This window comes from Rhincodon typus, chromosome 5, assembly GCF_021869965.1.
Source record: "Rhincodon typus isolate 14 chromosome 5, sRhiTyp1.1, whole genome shotgun sequence".
Lineage (NCBI taxonomy): Eukaryota > Metazoa > Chordata > Chondrichthyes > Orectolobiformes > Rhincodontidae > Rhincodon > Rhincodon typus.
The window spans coordinates 46,105,676-46,126,834 of NC_063336.1; the positions used below are offsets into that span (position 1 = coordinate 46,105,676).

The 21,159-nt window shown below is 40.3% G+C and overlaps 1 protein-coding gene across 1 annotated transcript in view; it reads right to left on the bottom strand.

The window, feature by feature from the left end:
- Positions 1–21,159, bottom strand: part of klhl32 (kelch-like family member 32) — a 273,091-nt gene that overhangs the window by 243,203 nt on the left and 8,729 nt on the right. The window contains exon 2 of the mRNA XM_048597003.1: positions 15,860–15,931. The gene's annotated coding sequence lies outside the window, so the exon portion shown is untranslated. The remainder of the gene's footprint in view (positions 1–15,859; positions 15,932–21,159) is intronic.

Genomic DNA, 21,159 nt, shown 5'->3' on the forward strand with positions numbered 1-21,159 from the left:
ATTTCACATCCAAAAATCATTTTGAAAACATGCATTCAGAAAAGGAGCACCAGATTATTTCACACTCTACACATCGTATATTGATAGACAGATCCTGATGTTCTGGTACATCTTTCACGATACAAATACGGAAGCTTTTTTGAGAAAAGCAACCTGCTGCTGAAACATTTCAATGGGTTGTAACTGTAAGAACATATCTTGCTTCCACACAAGGTTTGTATGAAATATCATCAATGTCAATAGTTAGTTCAGAGTGAACGGCTCCGACGAACAGTCACTGGACTTGAAATATTACTTCAGCTTTCTTCCCACAAATGCTACCGGACCTGCTGAGTTTCACCAGCAATTCCTGTTTTTCTTTCTGATCTCCAGCATCCGCAGTTCTTGGTTTTATTTATATGAATAGTTAGCATTGTTTTCCTTCAGAGTTGGAAAGACAGAATCATCAGGGCCCCACCCAGCCAAGGCCAAATCTCAGGGTAGCAGAGATAGGCAGGAAAGTAGAATTGAGGGCTTAATCAGGTCAGCCATGATCATATCCAATGGCACAGACAGCAAACAGCTTAAATAATCCTTTTCCCTTCCCTTTTTTATATGTCTTTGTACTTATGTAGTAAGATGAGTATTTTTATTTTAAATTATGTATCAGACTTGGCCTTAGCAATACAAGCAGTGACACAACCTCTCATGATTCTATGGTGATCGATCCTTGTTATAACACAATCCTGCTTGAAAACAATTCTGCTGACTTGTTCTAGGAGCATCTTGGCAAAGAAGAGAAATGTAGATGACAATCACCACTGCGTCCAATATACTGGCTTGCCTTCAGCAAACAGAGAAGAGACAAGGAGGAGGAGATAATGAGGGCATGTAACAATGGCAGTGCATTAATCACTGGTGACTTTAGACTTCACATAGTTTTGGATAGTCATTTTGGCAGAGAGGCCATGAGGAAGAATTCAGAGTCTATTCGGTATACGTTCCTAGAATATTAAGTCGTGGATCCATCCAGGCATCACGCTATTTTAGATCTGGTGCAATGAGGCAGGTTTGATAAATGATGTCAGAGTAAATGGTCCACTAAGAAACTGTGACCATAACATGGTAGAATTTAGCATTCAGTTTGAGAGGGAGGAACTTAGGTCAGAAACAAATTGTGCTAAGCTAAAATAAGGGTAATTACAAAGAAGTGGAGGCAGAGCTTGCTCGAGTAGGCTGGGAATGGAGTTTAGCAGCAAAGAAACCCCAGGATCCAGAGGTTAAATGGCCTACTCTTGCTCCTCATTTGTACTTTCCTATGTTCATAATTAGAATCTTGTATTACTGATAAAATTCTGGTGAATCACCACCATAGCTTGTCCCCAGCTGTATTATTCTCCCTTGAAAGAAGTGCGCGGAATTATATGCAATGTGAAGTGTAGTTTAATTAGTGTCTTGAATTAATTTAATATGGCATCTTTTCTCTCAATATACTTGTGTAATATTCAGAACTTTCATTTCCCTTTATGTACTTTACATCAAATGTTCAAATTTTATCTTCACCACAGCCCTCCCTCCCAGTCCTCTTTCTCCTGTTATTAAGCATCCCAGTTTAACTATTTCTCTTTTACTGTGCTTACTCATAAAATGAATGCTTCACTTCACACCATTCTGACAGATGATCTTTCTTTTCCTCACTCCATTAATTTTTAAGTTTGGGTTTAATTTTTTTTTAAATTGTTCTTTACTCCCCAAAATGTTCCACTTGACGGCTCCATAATGAGTACCCTTCTACTTACTCTGTCAAACTGAATTTCCTTGAGGTAGGCAGATATCTATACCTCGTGTCCAAATCATTTACCCAACAGGAAAACCACATCCTGTCCATCTGAAAAAAGTTTACCCCTGGACTTTGTTTTTCCAACCCCTACCCACCTCATTCCACACAATTACAATTGAAGGCAGAAGGCAGCAGGCAGGTTGACAGCATGGTTAATAAAATATGCAGTACTCACAGCTTCACTAAAATAGGGGCATAGAGTATAAGGGAAAGGAGGCAATAATAGACTTGTACAAAACACAGGTTTGATCTCAACTGCAGTATTCCATCTGGTTCTGAACACATACTTTAGTAAGGATGTGAAGATATTGGAGAGGCTGAAGCAAAGATTGAGGAGAATGGTCCCAGTGATGAGGACAACCAAGACTGCATCAGCACATGGTGCCTAACTAAACTAAAACCCTCCTGCCTGACTGCGATCAATATCCGTCTATTCCTTGCCTATTTATATCTGTCAAAATGTCTCTCAAACATTGCTGTTGTATCCTAACCCTAATAAATTCTCCCCCATCCAATACCCTGGCACTATGCAAGTCCCCCCTCAATGTAGAAGTTAAAATCATCCACCTCTCAAATTATTTTAAGTATTCAAAATCAGGAGAAATCTAGACAGAGTATATAAGGAAGAACCGTCCCCGTCCATGGAAGGATTGGGAATGAAAGCCTACAAAGTTAAGGGTAATGAAAAAAGTAGAAGTTGCAATATAGGAAAAACATTTTTCACATAACAACCAGTTAAGGTCTGTAATGCACTGCCTGAAAATGGTGTGGAGGTAGGATTCATGCCATTCAATAGGGAATTGGATTGTTATCTGAGAAAGAAGGATGTGTGGGGTTGCAGGGGTTGGGGGGTGGCACTAACTGCATTTCTCAGAGAAGTAGTTCAGACATGATGTGCCAATTAGACTCCTTCTAAGTAAAAATAAGCTGTTTTTCAATTATTTTGACCTGATTAAGCAAGTGAGGAATTAAGTTATAATCTGTTTAATTGTGTTTAGTGGTTAAATAATATCTGAAAAGAAGAACATCTATATTACAAAGGTCAAAAGATAGGTTATCGGTTTATAGTTTTATTGCTGAAGCTAATACAAACTTAAGTGAATAAAATGCTTTCAGGTAAAAGGAATTTATTCAAAGACACAGCTGTTTTGGTTTATAATTTAAAGTACATAGCTGACCTGTATATATTAATTTTGTATGGTTATCTTTTAAAGCAACTTGCGTTAACTCATTTAATGTATTAACAGTTGTGTGGAGTCACACATTTTTCTTTTAACTAAAGGATATTAATTGCCTTCAAAATTTTCCAGAATACTTTGATGTTTCAGTTGGGGCATTTGGGATGATAGTTAGTCACTAGCAGGTGACACTACACACTCTAAGCAGACACACACATTACTAATGCCACATTATCTTTCGAGATCCATGAAGTTGGTAATCTAAGAGGAACAAGGAGGCACAAAAAAGGGATGAGGCTGACATTTCAAGGACAAATATCAGGAAATAGTCGGAAGACCTGAGTATCCCAAAGTAAGTCAAGTGAAAACACAGATTTTCTTGAGTATCAATACTTTTTGTACTGATTAAGGTGAACTTAGCAATTTATGTGATGCTTCCATGTGCCTGGAATGGGTCTTGTAACTAATCCATACCATTAATCTTCTATATTGGTTCTCAATTCAATCTATGTTTGTAATTGAAGTTAAAGTGAACAGCAAAATATTTTAGCGCTGAACCATTTTATGGTTACATTCACTCTGACACCATTTGCCTTAATTTTCAGAATAAATTTTCAAGCACAGACATGGAATACACAAAGATACACACAGTTCAGTCTGTACTGGTGCTTATGCTTCACTCAAGCTTTTGTTCATCCTTCCTCATGCAAATTTGTCAGAATGTTTATCCAGCCTCTCCTTAAATACATCCCTACTATCTGCCTCAATTAATCCCCTGTTTGCAAGTGTTCTATTTAACCTCTGGGAAGAAGGTTCTTCTGCACCCTCTTGGTGACAATCTAATATTCATAGATTCTAGTTTTACCTTTTGCTACACATGGAGACAGTGCTGTCTACTCTGTCAAAACATTTCAATTTTAAAGACCAGTACCAAAAAAAATTCTGATAATTCAGACATAACATTCAATGCATTCCATTTACCCCTACATTATTACTTCCTCATAAAAAGCAATTACATTATCGAGCATAAATTGCCCTTTGAAAATTAAGGCTAAGCAGGGATACTCAGCCTATGCCCAAGTATTAACTTATTTTCTCTTATATAATAGGTTCCAGAAGTTTAACCATGGACATGCTGGTCTACAATTTCCTGGTATTTCTTACTCTTTTCTTGAATATACATTTAAAATTTGATACTCTTGGTCCTTAGGCACAGTTTCAATTTCTGAAGCTTTTTTTGAAAAAGCATAGTTAATAATTCATGATTCGCTATTAATCCATGGACGATGCACCATTATGACTTACAATATCTGTATCTCTTTTCAGTAGCAAAGTAAGTACTAACTTCATCTATAATGTAGAATATTAAGCTATCTATGCTAAATCCATAGCCTACTCCAAAATAAAACCACATTGAAGTTCATATTTTCCTACAAATGTGATGTTTTACCCTACTTAAAGTATTTTCCATGTGTAGGCCAGTAATCAATGAAGAAAAGAATGTTTGTTCTCTTCACAGTATTAAAATCTCCTCTAAAATACTGTGAATCCTTCTCACTAAACAATAAACTGGGAATAACTTTGAGAAGATCAACCTTACCACTTATAAAGTATCAATGCACTCAAAAATGATATACATGTCATCCTACTGATCACGGATGGTCCTTCCACCTCAAAGGCAGCCATTCACAAAAATATTTGGGCTTGTGAATTGTTTTTAGCAAGAACTGGCACCTGTAAAGCTAGGTCTCAAATAAAGAAGTGTAGCTTGCTATTTAGGAGCATATGGGAAACTTCCGATCAGCCATGACAGTTATCCCAGTAAACAAACCATTAATCAACTAACAACCAGATTCTTACTTATTGAAAACTGAACTGAAGCATTCAGGTATAGAAACCTCCTTCAGGTTTTACTACTCTTCAAACCCCAGTTCCCTCACCAAACGAACTACTTTGCACCAGGAACTCTTTCACAAGAATGTTCTTAAGTATTTAATATATAGTAATACAAAAATAAAATGTGTTCCCAAAATAAAAGCAAGCTTCGAAGCAGAGAGAGAACTGGTCACTGGTGTAGAAACTAATAAAGTCAAATACCATGTAGCATTGCATATTATTATGTGACGAAGACAAATAGTTACCAATAATCTATAATATTTATGGCTTTCTTTTATTAGACCTAGATTATTATGGAATACTGCAATCAGCCAGGAAGTTCTAATGTTAAAATATTACCAAGTTAACTTATCGTATTCCCTGATAAGGTCCCATTAGATTCGTGACAGTAAACATTCAACCACGTGTTTCTTAAATAATACAACATTTTCCTGTATTGTTTCCTTGATCTTGTAGGAGGTTCACTTGTGTGGCTGGGGAGGGTTTAAGCATAACTAGCAGAGGTTATGTAGATAGCGACGTACTGAGACATAAAAAGAACAACTAGATGTATATAGCTGTTTTCGCCAGTAATAGAAAAGGAAGTAGACTATATTACATAGTAGCATTTTTAAAAGGGCAAGAAATGTAAAGACAGGATTGTATTGCATGCAGTTAAATGAACAATGTTGGTGAATAAAGTTGATGAGTTACAAGTAGGAGCATTGTGAATATTATAGCAACAACAGAAGCATGGCTTAAAAACAAAGACTAGGAACTTAATGTACAAAGACATAAAAGTGTTCAAAAATTAGAGAAGGAAATAAGTAAGCTGGGGTGACAGCAATGATTAGTGTAGACATTGTTGTCTTGGAAAGAGAATTTCCTGGAGAGGGGCAAGGAAAAAGTATCCTATCAGCTCTGTTGAGAAGTAAAAATGCTATTTAGGACAGACAGCGAGACACCAGATAAACTTGCAAGAACTACACAGCAGTTATTCTGGGGGACTTTAATTAGCCAAATAAAATTGGGATTGTGTTAGAGTACAGGGTAAGGTGGGAAAGGAATTACTTAACAATGCTTACAACCTTCTAGTTTCCATGTTTTAAACCCAACTAGAAAAAAGGCAGGTATTGCTGGATACAGTGCTGGGAAATGTGGGTCATACATCAAGTACCTGTGAGAGAACATTTGAGTCTGAGTAATCATTCTAAGGTTTCGATTAATCATGGAGAAGAGTAAGGAACAACCAAATGCTGAATATCTAAATTGATCAAGGACAAATCTCAATGCAATGAGATGGGATCTAGCCAAGGTAATATGGAACTAAAGCATGACAAGAAAAAATGCAATGTAATAGTAGGTGATCTTGAAGCAAGAGATGCTCCATGTACAGGCCAGCCATATTCCAATAACGGTGACAAATGCAGGAGCCAAAAATAGTGCTCTTTAGATTACAAGAGAGATAGTATAAATAAAAGAATGAAAAAACAGATCAAATGCAATAGGTTGAGAGGTGAGATGAAGAGGAAAATAAGACTGCCAAAGACAGAATGAAATAGAATAAGTCAACAAAAAAAGTGGATCCAAAAATCTACCAGCTCATTTATTTAGCATGTAGTAAAAGGTCGAATGGGTCTTTTTAGGGACAACTAGCCCAGTAATACAATCAGTATGCTATCACTCCCTTAACCTGGCATTTGGGAAACAACACATTATTTGTGACTTTCAACTGCTCTTACAAAATCTTCTGCCCATTCATCAGACTATGGAAACATTTATTAAGGCTGCATTTCTATGCTTCACTTCTCTCTTTTTCCAATCATTTGTTATATGGTTACATTTGCAACTCTTCTCAGTTATTTATAACATTACAGGTTTTCAAATGAAATGATCAACATTTGGAGGGAAATCTAAGGAGATCTTCCATGGTAGGGGTAGGTGCTGGCTAAACATGAAGTGAGGTGGAGATTGACATTGCCTGATAAGAAAGGGTTTGGGAAGAGGAATTGGGGGCAGGGAGCTGGCATGTCTTGAAGAGCATGGGGCAGGTCGCAGGATCTGAAAAAAAACTATTGTGTTTGTGTGTGGGCATGCGTGCGCGTGTATGCCTGTCTATGCGTGTGTGTATGCACACGCATAGTGTTGGGGGATGGGAAGTGGCTGATGGAATAATATATGCAAGTCTGTTTGATTCACCTCTTCCGGTCTCCCCACACCTAAACCAGACCTCACAACCCGCAGGCCTGACTAGACTATCTTCCCTTCCTTCACATCAGACCTACCAGAAACCTTCCTATATCTGCCAGTAATCCCCGACAAGAAACGAAAGGCAATATAAAACTTCAGCCATCACGTCAGTCATAAAATTAAGCACTAAAGGATGTGAAAAATGTGGCAATCAAACTGATAAGCAGTTAAAAGCACTTGAGTAATGTGAAGATTTGAAGAGGCTGAGATTTCTTACTTTAAAGAGAAGGCTCAGGGGAGATATCATTCAAGAACTCAAGTTCCTCAAGGGTACAGATTTAATGAACTCTACCAATATTATTGCTGCAAACTCTAGCTGAAGCTTAGAAGAGGAACGTTGCGAAATTTATATTAAACAGCCTTGGTGTTGAAGAAAATGCACAGCTCAGTGAGGCAGACTGAGTGGAAAAAAATATTAAAAGGAGAAATTGGACAATTGTGAGGTGATTTTCCATGAATGAATGACAGTTTTTTTTATATTTTCCCATCTTCTTTTGAAATAGATGTGCTTCTCAGGACACTGAAGGAGGCAAGAGAAGACATTACCAGGGCGTTGGCAGAAATCTTTGTATCCTCTTTAACCAGAGGCAAGGTTCCAAAACACAGGAAAAAGACCAATATGATTTTTTTTTATAAGAAGGGCAACAAAAATAATCCAAGCATTATTAGCCTGGTGAGGCTTATAGCATTGGTAGGGAAATTATTGGAGAATATTCTCAGGACGGGCTTGACTTGCATTTGGAAAAGAATGGATTTATTAAGGATAGTCAGCATGGCTTTATGCAGGGAGATCTTGTCTCACAAATTTGATAGAGTTTTTTTGAGGAAGCGACAAAGATGATCACTAAGGGTAGTGCAGCGAATATTATCTATATAGACTTTACCAAAGCATTTGATGAGGTCCGTCATGGTAGGCTGCTCCAAAAGTACCAAATTGTGTGGGATCCACTGTGAGTTGGTAAGTTAGAACCAAAACTGGCTTGGTCATAGAGGACGGAGGGCAATTGTGGGGGGGGTGTTTACCTTAATCCAGGTATGTTCCAAAAGGATATATGTGCTGAAACTCTGTTGTTTGTAATATATGTAAATGGTTTGGACAAAAAAAAAACGTAAATGGTCTGATAAGTTTGCAAATGACACGAAAATTGGTGGATTTGTCAAAGGATATTGATCAGTTGGAAAGTTGGGCAGAAAAATGACAGATGGACTTTAACCTGTACAAGTGTGAGGAGATGCATTTTGAGAGGTCAAATGCAAGACAGTTCACAGTAAATAGCTCTTAGAAATATTCATACGCAGAGGGGTCTTGGAGTGAAAGACTATAGCTCACTGAAAGTGGATAAGGTGGGTAAAGAAAGCATATGGCCTGCTTGCCTTCATCAGTCAGGCCGCTGAGTAAAAAAGTTGGCAAGTCATGTTGTAACTGTATAAAACTTTAGAAAGGCCACATTTGGAGTATTATTTGCAATTCTGGCCACCACATTATAGAGAGGACGTGGAGGCTTTGGAGAGGACGCAAGAGAGGTTTACCAGAACGTTGCCTGGAGTGGAATGTATTAACAGTAAGGAGAGGTTGGACAAACTTGGATGGTTTTTGCTGGAGCGTCGCAAGCTAAGATTAGAAGCAAAAATTATGGGAACCATAATCCTATTGGTCTTAAACAGTGACCGAGAAGGATCGAGCGGATCTAAAAATTAAAGTTCTAAGTTGGATGAAGGCCAATTTTGATGACATAAGGCAAGAACTTTCAAAAGTTGATTGGGGGCAGATGTTCACAGGTAAAGGGGCAGCTAGAAAATGGGAAGCCTTCAAAAATTAAATAATGAGAGTCCAGAGACAGTATGTTCTTGTTAGGGTGAAGGGCAAGGCTGGTAGGTATAGGGAATGCTGGATGACTAGAGAAATTGAGGTTTTGGTCAAGAATAAAAAAGGAAACATATGCTAGGTATAGACAGCAGGGATCAAGTGAATTCCTATAAGGCTATAAAGGCAGGAACATACTTAAGAGGGAAATCAGGAGGGCAAAAGGGAGGCATGAGATAACTTTGGCAAATAGGGTTAAGGAGAATCCAAAGGGATTCTACAAATGCATTAAAGTCAAACAAGTAACAGGAGAGAGAATAGGGCCCGTTAAAGATCAGCAAGGCCACCAACGTGTGGAACCACAGGAGATGGGGGAGATACTAAACAAGTATTTTGCATCAGGTGTTTACTGTGGAGAAGGATATGGAAGATAGAGAATGTGGGGAAATAAATAGCAACATCTTGACAAATGTCCATATTAGTGGTGGTGGTGCTGGACATCCTAAAAAGCACAAAGCTGAATAAATCCCCAGGATCTGATCAGATATACTGTAGAACTCTGTGGGAAGCTAGGGAAGTGATTGCTGGGCCCCTTACTGAGATATTTGTATCATCGAGAGCCACAGATGTGTGCCGGAAGACTGGGGTTGGCTAACATGGTGCCACTATTTAAGAAAGGTGGTAAGGAAAAACCAGGGAACTACAGACTGGTAAGCCTGATATCAATGGTGGGCAAGTTGTTGGAGGGGATCCTGAGAGACAGGATTTACATGTATTTGGAAAGGCAGGGACTGATTACGGATGGTCAACATGGCTTTGTGCATGGGAAAATCATGTGTCACTAACTGATTGAGTTTTTTGAAGTAACAAAGAGGATTGTTGAGGGCAGAGCGGTGGACGTGATCTACATGGACTTCAGTAAGGCGTTCGACAAGGTTCCTCATGGTAGACAGGTTAGCAAGGTTAGATCACACGGAACAAAGGGAAAATAGCCATTTGGATACAGAACTGGTTCAAAGGTAAAAGACAGATGGTAGTGGTGGAGGTTGCTTTTCAGACTGAATGCCTGTGATGCCGCAAGGGTCGGTGCTGGGCCTACTGCTTTTCATCATTTATATAAATGATTTGGATGTGAATACAGGAGGTATGGTTAGTAAATTTGCAGATGACAAAGTTGGTGATGTAGTGGGCAGCAAAGAGGCTAGCTCAGAGTAAAATGGGACCTTGATCAGATGGCCAATGGGTCGAGGAGTGGCAGATGAAGTTTAATTTAGATAAATGTGAGGTGCTGCATTTTGGAAAGGCAGATCAGGGCAGGTCGTACACACTCAATGGTAAGGTCCTGGGGAGTGTTGCTGAACAAAGAGACCTTGGATTGCAGGTTCATAGTTCCTTGAAAGTGGAGTCGCAGATAGACAGAACCCCAAAGGCAGCGTTTGGTATGCTTGCCTTTATTGGTCAGTTCATTGAGTATAATAATTGGGAGGTCATGTTGCAGCTGTACAGGACATTGGTGAGGCCACTTTTGGAATACAGTGTGCAATTCTGATCTCCCTGCTATAGGAAGGATGTTGGGAAACCTGAAAGGATTCAGAAAAGATTTACAAGGATTTTGCCAGAGTTGGAGGGTTTGAGTATAGGGAGAGGATGAATAGACTGGGGCTATTTTCACTGGAGCGTTGAAGGCTGAGGGGTGACCTTGTAGAGGTTTATAAATCATGAGGGGCATGGATAGGGTGAATAGACAAGGTCTTTTCCCTGGGGTGGAGGAGTGCAAAGCTAGATGGCAAAGGTTGATTGATTTTATTGTCATGTGTACCGAAATATAGTGAAAAGCTTTGTTTACGAGCGGTACAGGCAGATCATTGTAAGCAAAGGATGCACAGATCAAAAGACTTAGACAGAGGCCTACAGGTTGCATTGCACTTGGTGTGCGCTAGGTGAGATCAATGTTAGCAAGGTCAGCATTATTTGAGACTAGAGTTCATTCATCAGTCTGATAATAGCTGGAAAGAAGCTGTTCCTGAATCTGCTTGCAAGTGTGTTCAGGCTTCTGTATCTTCTGCCTGATGGAAGAGATTATACGAGATCATTACTGGGGTGCAATGGATCTTTGATGATGTTGGCAGCCTTTCCACAGTAACCAGCCATGTAAATGGAGTCCGTGGATGGAAGGTTGGCTTCTGTGATGGTCTGGTCTGCGCACACCACCTTCTGTGGTTTCTTACGATCCTGGGCAGAACAGTTTCCACACCAGTCTGTTACATACACACACACTATGCTTTCAACAGTGCATCTGTAGAAGTTGGGGAGGGACCTTATGGACATTGCTAAATTTCCTCAGCCGCCTAAGGAAGATGGGGCATTGTTGTGTCTTCTTGACTGTCGCATTTACGTGGGAAATCTAGGTTGTCAGTCATCGTCACTCCGAGGAACTTGATGCTCTTCACTCTCTCAACCTCAGTTCCATTGTAGATGGGAGCATGTTCTCCTTCTTTCTGAAGTCAATGATCAGTTCTATAGTTTTGCCGACGTTGAGAGACAGATTGTTTTAGTTGCACCACGTCACCAAGCTCTCTACCTCCCTTTGACTCATCATTGTTAGATATCTGTCCCAATGCAGTGGTGTCATCAGCGAACTTGTAGATGGCGTTCATTCCGAATTTGGCAACACAGGCGTGGGAGTACAGTAGGGGGCTGAGGATGCATACTTGGGGGGCTCCAGTGTTGAGTGTGGAGGTGGTGCAGTTACCTACCCTCACTGATTGTGGTCTGTGGATCAGAAAGCTGAGGATCCAGTTGCAGAGGGCAGAGCCAAGACCAAGGTCACAGAGTTTTAAGACCACTGTGGAGGGAATAATGGTGTTGAAACAGAGCTGCAGTCAATGAGCAGGAGTCTGATGTAGATGTCTTTGATGTCCGGATGTTCCAGGGATGAGTGCAGGGAGAGGGATATGACGTCCTCTGTGGACCTGTTACATTGGTAGGCAGATTGTAGAAGATTGAGGCAGGCTGGGAAACTGGAGTTGATGTCAGCTATGACCAGCCTCTCGAAGCACTTCATGATTGAGTTCAGAGCCACTGGACAGTAGTATTCAGCCACGTTGCATGTACTTTCTTAGGTACAGGGATGATGGTGGTCTTCTTGAAGCAGGTGAGGACTTCAGATTGTAGGAGGGAGAGGTTGAGGATGTCGGTAGATACCTCCGCCAGTTGGTCCATACAGGATTTGAGTGCTCAGTCGGGGACACCGTCCGGGCCTGCCATTTTCCTTGGGTTGACTCCCAGGGAGACCAATCTGACTTCTGAAGCGGGGACAGAGGGAACAGGTGTGTCCAGGTTTAAGGTGAGGGGTAGAAGATTTTAGAAGGGATCTAAGGGGCAACATTTTCACGCAGAGGATGGTGCATGTGTGGAATGAGCTGCCAGAAGAATTGGTAGAGGTTGGTACAATTGCAACATTTAAAAAGGCATCTGGATGGGTAGATGAATAGGATGGGTTTAGAGGGATGAGCCAAATGCTGGCAAATGGGACTAAATTTATTTAGGATATCTGGTCAGCATGGACAAGTTGGACTGAAGGGTCTATTTCCATGCTGTACAGCTCTATGACTCTATGATAGAGTGGGTAGTTGGAGTCTTTTTCCCCCAGTGTAGAAATGTCAGATATTAGGGTGCATAGGTTTCTAGTGAGAGAGGAAAAGTTTAAAAGGAGATGTGCAAAGAAATTGTTTGTCTTACAGAGGTTGGGAGGTGCTTGTATCACTGCTAAGTGATGTGGTAGAAGCAGATACGATAGCAACATTTAAGAGGCGTTTAGACCAACACATGAACAGACAGGGAATACAGGGATATGGACCATGCGCAGACAGATGGTATTAGTTTAGAATGGCATAGTGGTGGGCCGTTAGCCCTGCTGTTGTGCTGTACTCTATGTTCTATGTCTAACAATTGTTTCAGAGGGCAAAAGAAATTCAAAATCCTCAACTGCCTCCTACAAATGCCCTCTTGGGCATCTTCACTTCCGACACCTGTTGCGATAAAATGAATGGATTTGCCTCAACAATTAAAGCTATATCCTCGTGCAGCTATCTCTCCACACTCGTGTACACCACCAGTGTTTTATTCCATCTTTATTTGTCTTCCATCTCATTTCTTCCATGGGATCCATCAATCATTCTATTGATACACTCCTGACCACGCAACAACCTTTTTTTCAGCTTAATTCTTGCCTTGATCAGTCTTCCCATTTCCTCAAGACATTTCTTCAACTCTCTTAATGCTACTTCTGGCATTCCCCTTTAAACTTCTAACCTTAAATCTTTTTTTCACAATTACCTCAGTTCTAACTTCCCCTTCCTTTCAACGGTTCACAAATAGCTCATCATCACCAACTCTATTCTCATATTTCCATATTCTAATCCAGTTAGTTTCCAATCAGAGCGAGTGTTCTGCAAAGTTTTGCATAGTACCTTCCTCAGTAGTCAGAAGATAAAGTAAAAATTAAACCTATGCAGCCAATCTTAGAAGACAAATATAACCCTGACAAGGTTAATTCACAGGCCATTCATCTTTTGTCTTGGTTCAATATGCAATGGAGCTTATACTAAGGACTACTTTCCTGAAAAGGATATTTAATAGATAGAGGAATTATGAAGAGATTTAGAAGTGGTCAAAGCACATTTCAGAATTTTAACATTTTAATTACACATTTTCCAGCAGTCTGAAGTATCTTTAAATAAATACAATTACCTGATGCCATACATCAAAGTGTAACAGGGGACAAACTCTCCACTGGTTAGAGTCATACCTGGCAATAGGAAGATGGTTTTGGATGTCGGAGGTCAGTAATCTCAGCTCCAGGACAGGAATTCTGGATGAGGTCCTCAAGGTAGTGCACTAGGCCCAACCACCTTCAGCTTCCCTCCATTGCAAGGTCTGAAGTGGGGATATTCACCAATGATTGCACAACGTTCAGCACCATTTGCAACTCTTCAGGTACTGAAATAATCCATGTTCAAATGCAACAAGATCTGGACAATACCTAGGTTTGGGCTGACAAGTGGCAAGTAACATTTGCCCTACATAAATGCCAGGTAATGACCATCACTGATGAGAGGCAATCTAACCACCACCCCTTAACATTCAATAGTGTTATCATCACTGAATCCCCCATTATCAACATCCTGTGGGTTATCATTGACCAGAAACTCTATTGGACTTGTCACATAAGCACAGTGGCTACAAGAGCAAATCCCAGGTTAGGAATACTGCAGCAAGTAGCTCACCTCCTGACTCCTCAAAGCCTGTCCACCATCTACAAAGGCACAAGTCAGGAGTGTGATGGAATACTCCACATTTTCCTGGATTGGTACAGCTCCAACAACCCTCAGGAAACTTGATACCATTCAGGACAAAGAAGGCCCCCTTGATTGTCACTATATTCAGAAGCATCCACTCCCTCCACAACCAACACTCAGTAGCAGCAGTGTGTACTCTCTACAAGATGCACTGCAGAAATTCAACAATGATCTTCAGACAGCACCTTCCAAAACTACAACATCTAGAAGGACAAGGGCAGCAGAGACAAAGGATCATCACCACTTTCAAGTTCTCTTCCAAGCCACTCACCATCCTGACTTGGAAATATATTGCTGATCCTTCACAGTTGCTAGGTCAAAATCCTGGAATTTCTTCCCTAATGGCATCATGAGTCAACCCACTGCAGGTGGACTGCTGAGGTTCAAGAAGTCAGCTCACCACCACCTTCTCAAGGGCAGCTAGGAACAGATCATCAATGCTGGCCAGCCAACAATGCCCACATCCCACAAAGTGAATAATTTAAAAAAAGTCACTGCATATATGATTAGATATTCCCTGAGCTGGAAGGAAAGCAGCCATTTCCACCATGACAAGTTATTTGCAAAATTATACACATTTTAACTTGCCTTTTGCTACGCCAAAACATGCTTTAAGCTGGCAATATGAACAGCAAAATTGTTATGCACTTCCATCTGTAAGCTATTCCAAGTCTTTAGTTTTAATAGGGGTGTAAAACTGTTTAAAATTAATGGGCTAACACATCCATTACAACAGCAGGCTAAAGAATGACAAATGAATGTGTTAACTTTATCCACCAGCGTCACAAAGTCATTTCCAGGCTTAGGTCTCAAAGTGAGCAACTTATCATGCCATACAAAATACTCTTCAGTAACAGCCTCAATGTTCATGGCAAAAGATAGTTGCTCATAAGTGATGAAATTTGATCTTGCATCCATTACTCAACCAATTTGTTTTTTTTTCAAACTTCATGCGATTAGGTAGTTCTGTAGATTCAACTGAATAAGAATCCAGAGTCCAATCACTGGTATAACATTTTTTAAATATATATTTATTCACAAGATATTAGCATAACAACTAGTTGAGCCAGCATTTGTCACTCATCCGTAATTTTACTTTACAATTAAAATAAATGAAAGCTAATTTAAGACTTGTCAATATTCAAGTAGCAAATCCTACTTTATCATACCTTCACAGTCAAAAGTCTTCAAACTGGAATTTAATCAAAATTCAAACTGACATCCTGTTACATTTGGAAGATCTGGAATGAGAAGCTTGTCAATCCAGCCAAGGATGAGAAGTCACTAAATCATTGGCTGGATATCAGGTTTGAGCAATAATGGGTGATAAAGAGCAGAAAATAATTTATGTAATTAAAGTATGAAATATATATGAACTAACATTAAACATAATGGTGACACGGGACATAAAAGTGATCAGTGTATAACGAGAAGAATCAAGGTAGGAGGAGGAGGATTCAGATTAACTTTGTAGATTAGTGGGTGATATGGCAATGAAGGCTCAACATATCATACCATGTTTCATTTTCTTTCATTCTTGAATCTTGCACATCATATGTAACTTTCAATTTACCTTTGTGAGTAATTCATTGTACACATCAGCACTGCATCTGATTTCAATCTTGTGGAGCTTGCTAAATTTGAACTGGTAAAAAATAAGAACAAGAAACATAACTGACAAAAAAAAATATTCACAGCAATGATGGAACATTATTTTATGAAAGAAATAGTCTTGTGATTAAATGGCACATTTTGCTTATCGATTGCAAACAACATTAGCAAGGGATGATTTTAAGCAACATGGACCAGCAAATAAACATTATATTTAACTCTGATTACTACTGTTATTAGATTCAAACCTACAAGGATCTTGTGATCATGCTCATTGTGGGTTGGAACATATACTGGTTTGTAATGACAATGGTATTTATATGACAATGACAACAGCATTGTACCAAATAACACATTACATGCTGGACAGAAATTTGGAAACTTCTGGAATTCTCTTGCCTCCTTTCCTACGTAAATTCTTATGTCCCCTCAGCCTTTTTCACATTCTAAGGGGGGAGTTGAAATTAGTTCAGGAAAGAAAAAGAAAAATGAGTAAAATGAATTATGGTCTCGTAAGAAAGAAACATTTAGTGTCGCTGAGATCTAGGAATATGCGATAGGATTATAGCTGAATTCAGGAAGCAATTGAATTAGCCCTTTCTTGGCCTTGTGTAACTCCTGTGAATGCAAAATTCAGCAACCTGAATCCCTAATTTTCCATTCAACAACAATTTCACATCTTCTCTTCGTCACTGAGCAGCACAGCACCCATTTGAGCTCAATGCAAAATTAACATTTCCACAATCAATATTCTAAACCAAATTTAAAAAGAAAATCATCCCATATTGTACACAGCACTCAATTACTCATCCTTATGCATTTTCTCATTACCACCCTTCAACATGACCTTATACTTTCTGGTGCTCCTAAACAGTGTCATCGCAAATCTTGAGCTTGCTGGATGATGACTTTCAGTGGAGGAGATTGCAGATAGCCTTCAGCAGCTTTAATTCTAGAAAGCTCAGCTGTGTAGTGCACTGCCCCATCTTGACATGGAGAGCAGCAGGCTGAGGTTGCTAGCTGATGGGTGACAACAAAGGCACTGGTAAAGCAGCAGGATAAATACTAACATATGGCAAGAAGACAGCAAGTTCATGCTTTTTGGAGCCAATACTACTCCACTGAATCAGCGTCTCAGCATTTCTCATAATCTGCTGGAGGACAGATTGCTGGATGCAATTCCTCTCGGTCAGTTTCTCTGCACACTGTAATCCCCAGTCTCAGTCTGAGCTTGCATGGCAGCAAGCCAACCTTGCATGACAGCAATCAGAGCTTCCAGGTAATACTTAGTTGTGGTGCAGGTATTTGTGTTTTGATAGAAGTGTGACATTCAGTCTCAGAAGATACATAATTTTTGGGACCACAATTAGTTAACCAAAGTTGGACCACATTTTTATGCTGCAAAAGATGGATTTCAGATGGGCAGCCCAGTGGCTCAGTGGTTAGCACTGCTACCTCACAGCACCGAAGACCAGGGTTCAATTCCACCCTTGGGTCACTGTCTGTGTGGAGTTTGCATATTCTCCCCGTGTCTGCTTGGGTTTCCCCAGGGTGCTCCAGTTTTCTACCACAGTCCAAAGATGTGCAGGTTAGGTGGATTTGCCATGCTAAATTTCCCATCGTGTCCAGGGATGTACAGGCTAGTTGGATTAACCAAGGGAAATCCAGGGTTCCGGGGACAGGGTAGGAGTGTGTGTGTAGGTCGAGGCGGGATGCTCTTCACAGGAGTGGTGTGGACTCGAGGGGCCGAATGGCCTGCTTCCATGCTGTAGGGATTCTCTGAAATGCCATACAAAGTCTTGTGCCAAATAGGTGCCGGCTTTCTCCATACTCAACATTGACCAGTTTTCTAATAGGCCTGCTAATTCTTCCAAAAATTTGTTGTGCGTAACTAACAGCCTCATTCACTCAAGTACTCATTTGTATCCTCTACTGCAGAATGAATGGTGAGCTGGCACACATCGTAGTCCTCCTTCCTGGCTGCAGCTACGCGTGGCCCAGTATCTCATCATGTGTAAATCCCTGCTCTAAAACCGAAGAAATGACAATAACTGAGCTAACGTGCATGAGGAGTAAATCAAGTGACAATGCATCACAAACATCTGTCTTCATGGTACTCCTTCACTACCTAGCAAGGTTGCACCTCTTGGATATCTGAAAGCAAAAGGACTTAAGGGAAAATGTTTTATTACAGGGAGGTAATGAAGTCAGTGGCGTATATTTAAACCAGCTGCAATTTATAAAGTGTGTGGCTGCTGATTTGTGTGACTAAGAATAGTATTGTGCATGAGGATGTTATAATGTTCAATATTTCAATCCCACAATGACCTCAGCAATGGCCATTTAAGTATGGGCCAGCACTGTTTTTTTGGATTCATTCAGGAGATTTGAGTATCATTGGTTAGACCAACATTTATTGCCCATCCGTTGTTGCTCCTGAGAAGGTGATGGTGTGCTGCCTTCTTGAACAACTGTAGTCCATGTGCTGTAGTTAGGCCCACCACATTTTCAATAGGAAAGCAGTTTCCAGATCTAAAACCTAGAAGGACTGTAATATATTTCCAAGTCAGGATGGTGAAAATATTTAGGGGTTGAGGGGTTCTGGAAGAGTGGTTTTGATGGGCAGCCAGAACATGCAGGTGCACCTATCCCCTTTGGTCAACTCCTACCTCCAGTTGTCTCCCATTTTCTGCTGTAAGTGAGACGAAGTTAGTGAGTGCTGTCGACCTGTTTGGCTGATGCAGCCATCATGGGTAAATAGCTGATAACCACATCTTACAGCTTGCATGCCTGATGAGGTTCACAACATTGTATAAAAGTGGAGTATTATATTGGAATATCCAAGAAGAGTCCTGATTGAGAGAGATCCTTACATGTTGAATGATGGGGATGTGGTCCAGTTTCAGAACTAGTGTTGCAGTTGGTAGGATATGGCATCTGAAGATGAATTCACTGATATTGACTACTTGTCAGAGGCACTCCATCCAGTACCATAAACTTGCCTCCTAGATACTGACTTCCATGGCTATCTCCCACTGCTTTTTCATCATTATCTGGTGGGCTCCTTGGTACCCTGTGAATATAAAGTCTCTCACCTGCTTTCCACATCAGCCACCAAGGCTGCCAATGTGATATGTGAAACTCTGAGCCTACTCTCGCTCTCATGTAGTCCTGTACTTTGCTGTTACCAGGTCATATCCATTTCCTACATGTCTACCAACAACTGCTCTAACCATGAAACGCTTCCCCTTAAAAAGGTACGGGCTGGCTTTACCTGGTGTTAGCATGTTAGTTTGCAGTTACTTGTTGGTGCTTACAGCCATTGAACAGTTAGGAATCATAAAAAAAACCCTATGACACAGAAGGAGGTCATTCATCCAGTTTTGTTATTTAATGAATAGGCAGGGAATAGAGGGAAATGGAGCGTGTAGAGGCAGAAGGTTTTTAGTTTAGATATGTATGTGTTGGTGCAGTTTTGGATGGCCTAAGGGCCTGTTCTTTAATCCCTTTTGCGTCCATGTCCAGTCTAATCCCAGCTTCTTCCATTAAATCCAAAGTCCTGAAGGTCACAGTTCTTCACGTAGATGTTCAAGTACATTTCAAAAGTCACAGATGTTTTTGCCTCTACCACCTTTGCAGATGGGGAGTTCTAGATGACTGCCACTCTGTGCATGAAATATTGCTTCCTTATTTTCCCCTCTAATCCTTTTACCAATACTGTGCAATGGGTCTACCCATTTACTCTAACTAGGCCCCTCAACTTTAAATACCACAAATCTCCTCTGTTCCATGGAAAATACGACCGAGTGATCCAAACTTCCACCTCAGCTACATTCTCTGTCTCCTCTCAGCACAGTCACATCTTTCCCGTAATGTTGTGAGCAGAACTCTATGCAGTACACTTATGGCCTAGGTAATGTTGTATACAGACTTGCAGAAAATCCCTGTGCTTATATTCCGTGCCTTTGTAATAATGGAAGGGATGGCACAAGTCTTCCGTTCTGCCATATTTAAAGATCCTTGGAATCCATCAGGATCCCCTTGTTCAGTCACACTACTCAGTCACCTATTGTGTCTTCCCCTGCCTTGACCAAAGTGCATTAGATCCTGCTTCAAACCAAATTCCGTTTTCCATTTTCCTTCCCAACTATACCTTCCTGCAGCCTAAATCTTTCCTCCATTCACTGCCAACCACATGGCCAAATTTTGTATCATCATCTGTGTGCTTCTTTATTATGCCCCTATATTTGAGTCTAAACTATTAACATGAAGTTTAAAATGAAAAAAGGACTGCGTATCAACTCCTGCTGAATCCTACTGCTAACAATCTTCCAGTCCCAACAACATCTATCAACCTTTGCTTCCTGCTGCTTATTACCATGGTGGGGCTGAAAGGCTTTGGGTAGTTTCACTACTACCAATGCTTTTCATCAATATGAGCCTAATTGGTATCTTCTGGGGAAGGGTACTTATCCTTGGTTTTCTCTTCCTCTAACTCGGATAAGCCTCTTTGGGGTCTACTCAAGCTTTTCCTTCTTTTTTAAACCATTTGGAACTGTTATAGGTTTTCACAGGCAAGTTTAGTACTGCTGATCAGAGCTAGTGTTTTACTCTGCGAAACTGACAGGCTCTGTGTGCTTGTGAGCTACTGAATATTTAAAGATACATTCTCAGTTTCCGGATTGATTTTTTTTCCTTAATACTCCTCCGATGGCTCCGGCCTTTGTGGAATTGAATATTTCTTCAGATTGGACCAACTGCTACTAATGAGAGACAGCCGCGCCCATTGCTGCCAGTGTTTCATAATGGATAACTCACTTAAAACTACAGACGTCCACCGCTAGAACCTTTACAATGGCGGGCAGAGAAGCTTCAGGTATTGGTGGTGAAATTACTGTGTGCAGATATTCCTCCAAGTTGCTAAAACCATGCAGGGAAAGATACTAACTCAAAAGCTTTGGCAGAATATAGGATCAATATTGAGTAGTAAATCGATTTATTACATATCACTTAATAACTAGTCACTGCACATTTAAGATACATTATTGTCTCTTGAGACATCAGGATCAACCTATCAGTTAAGTTACATTACTATTACCAAAACAATCACACAAATTTCGTAACAAACACAGCTGGTACAGCATTGGTTAGTTCTTCCTAGAAGCGATATTTCATTTTTGAAACAGGTGAAGCTTATCTCATAACATCAGTTAACCCTTTCAGTTATTGTTTTGCAACAATCGCTCAACTAATTTTGGATCC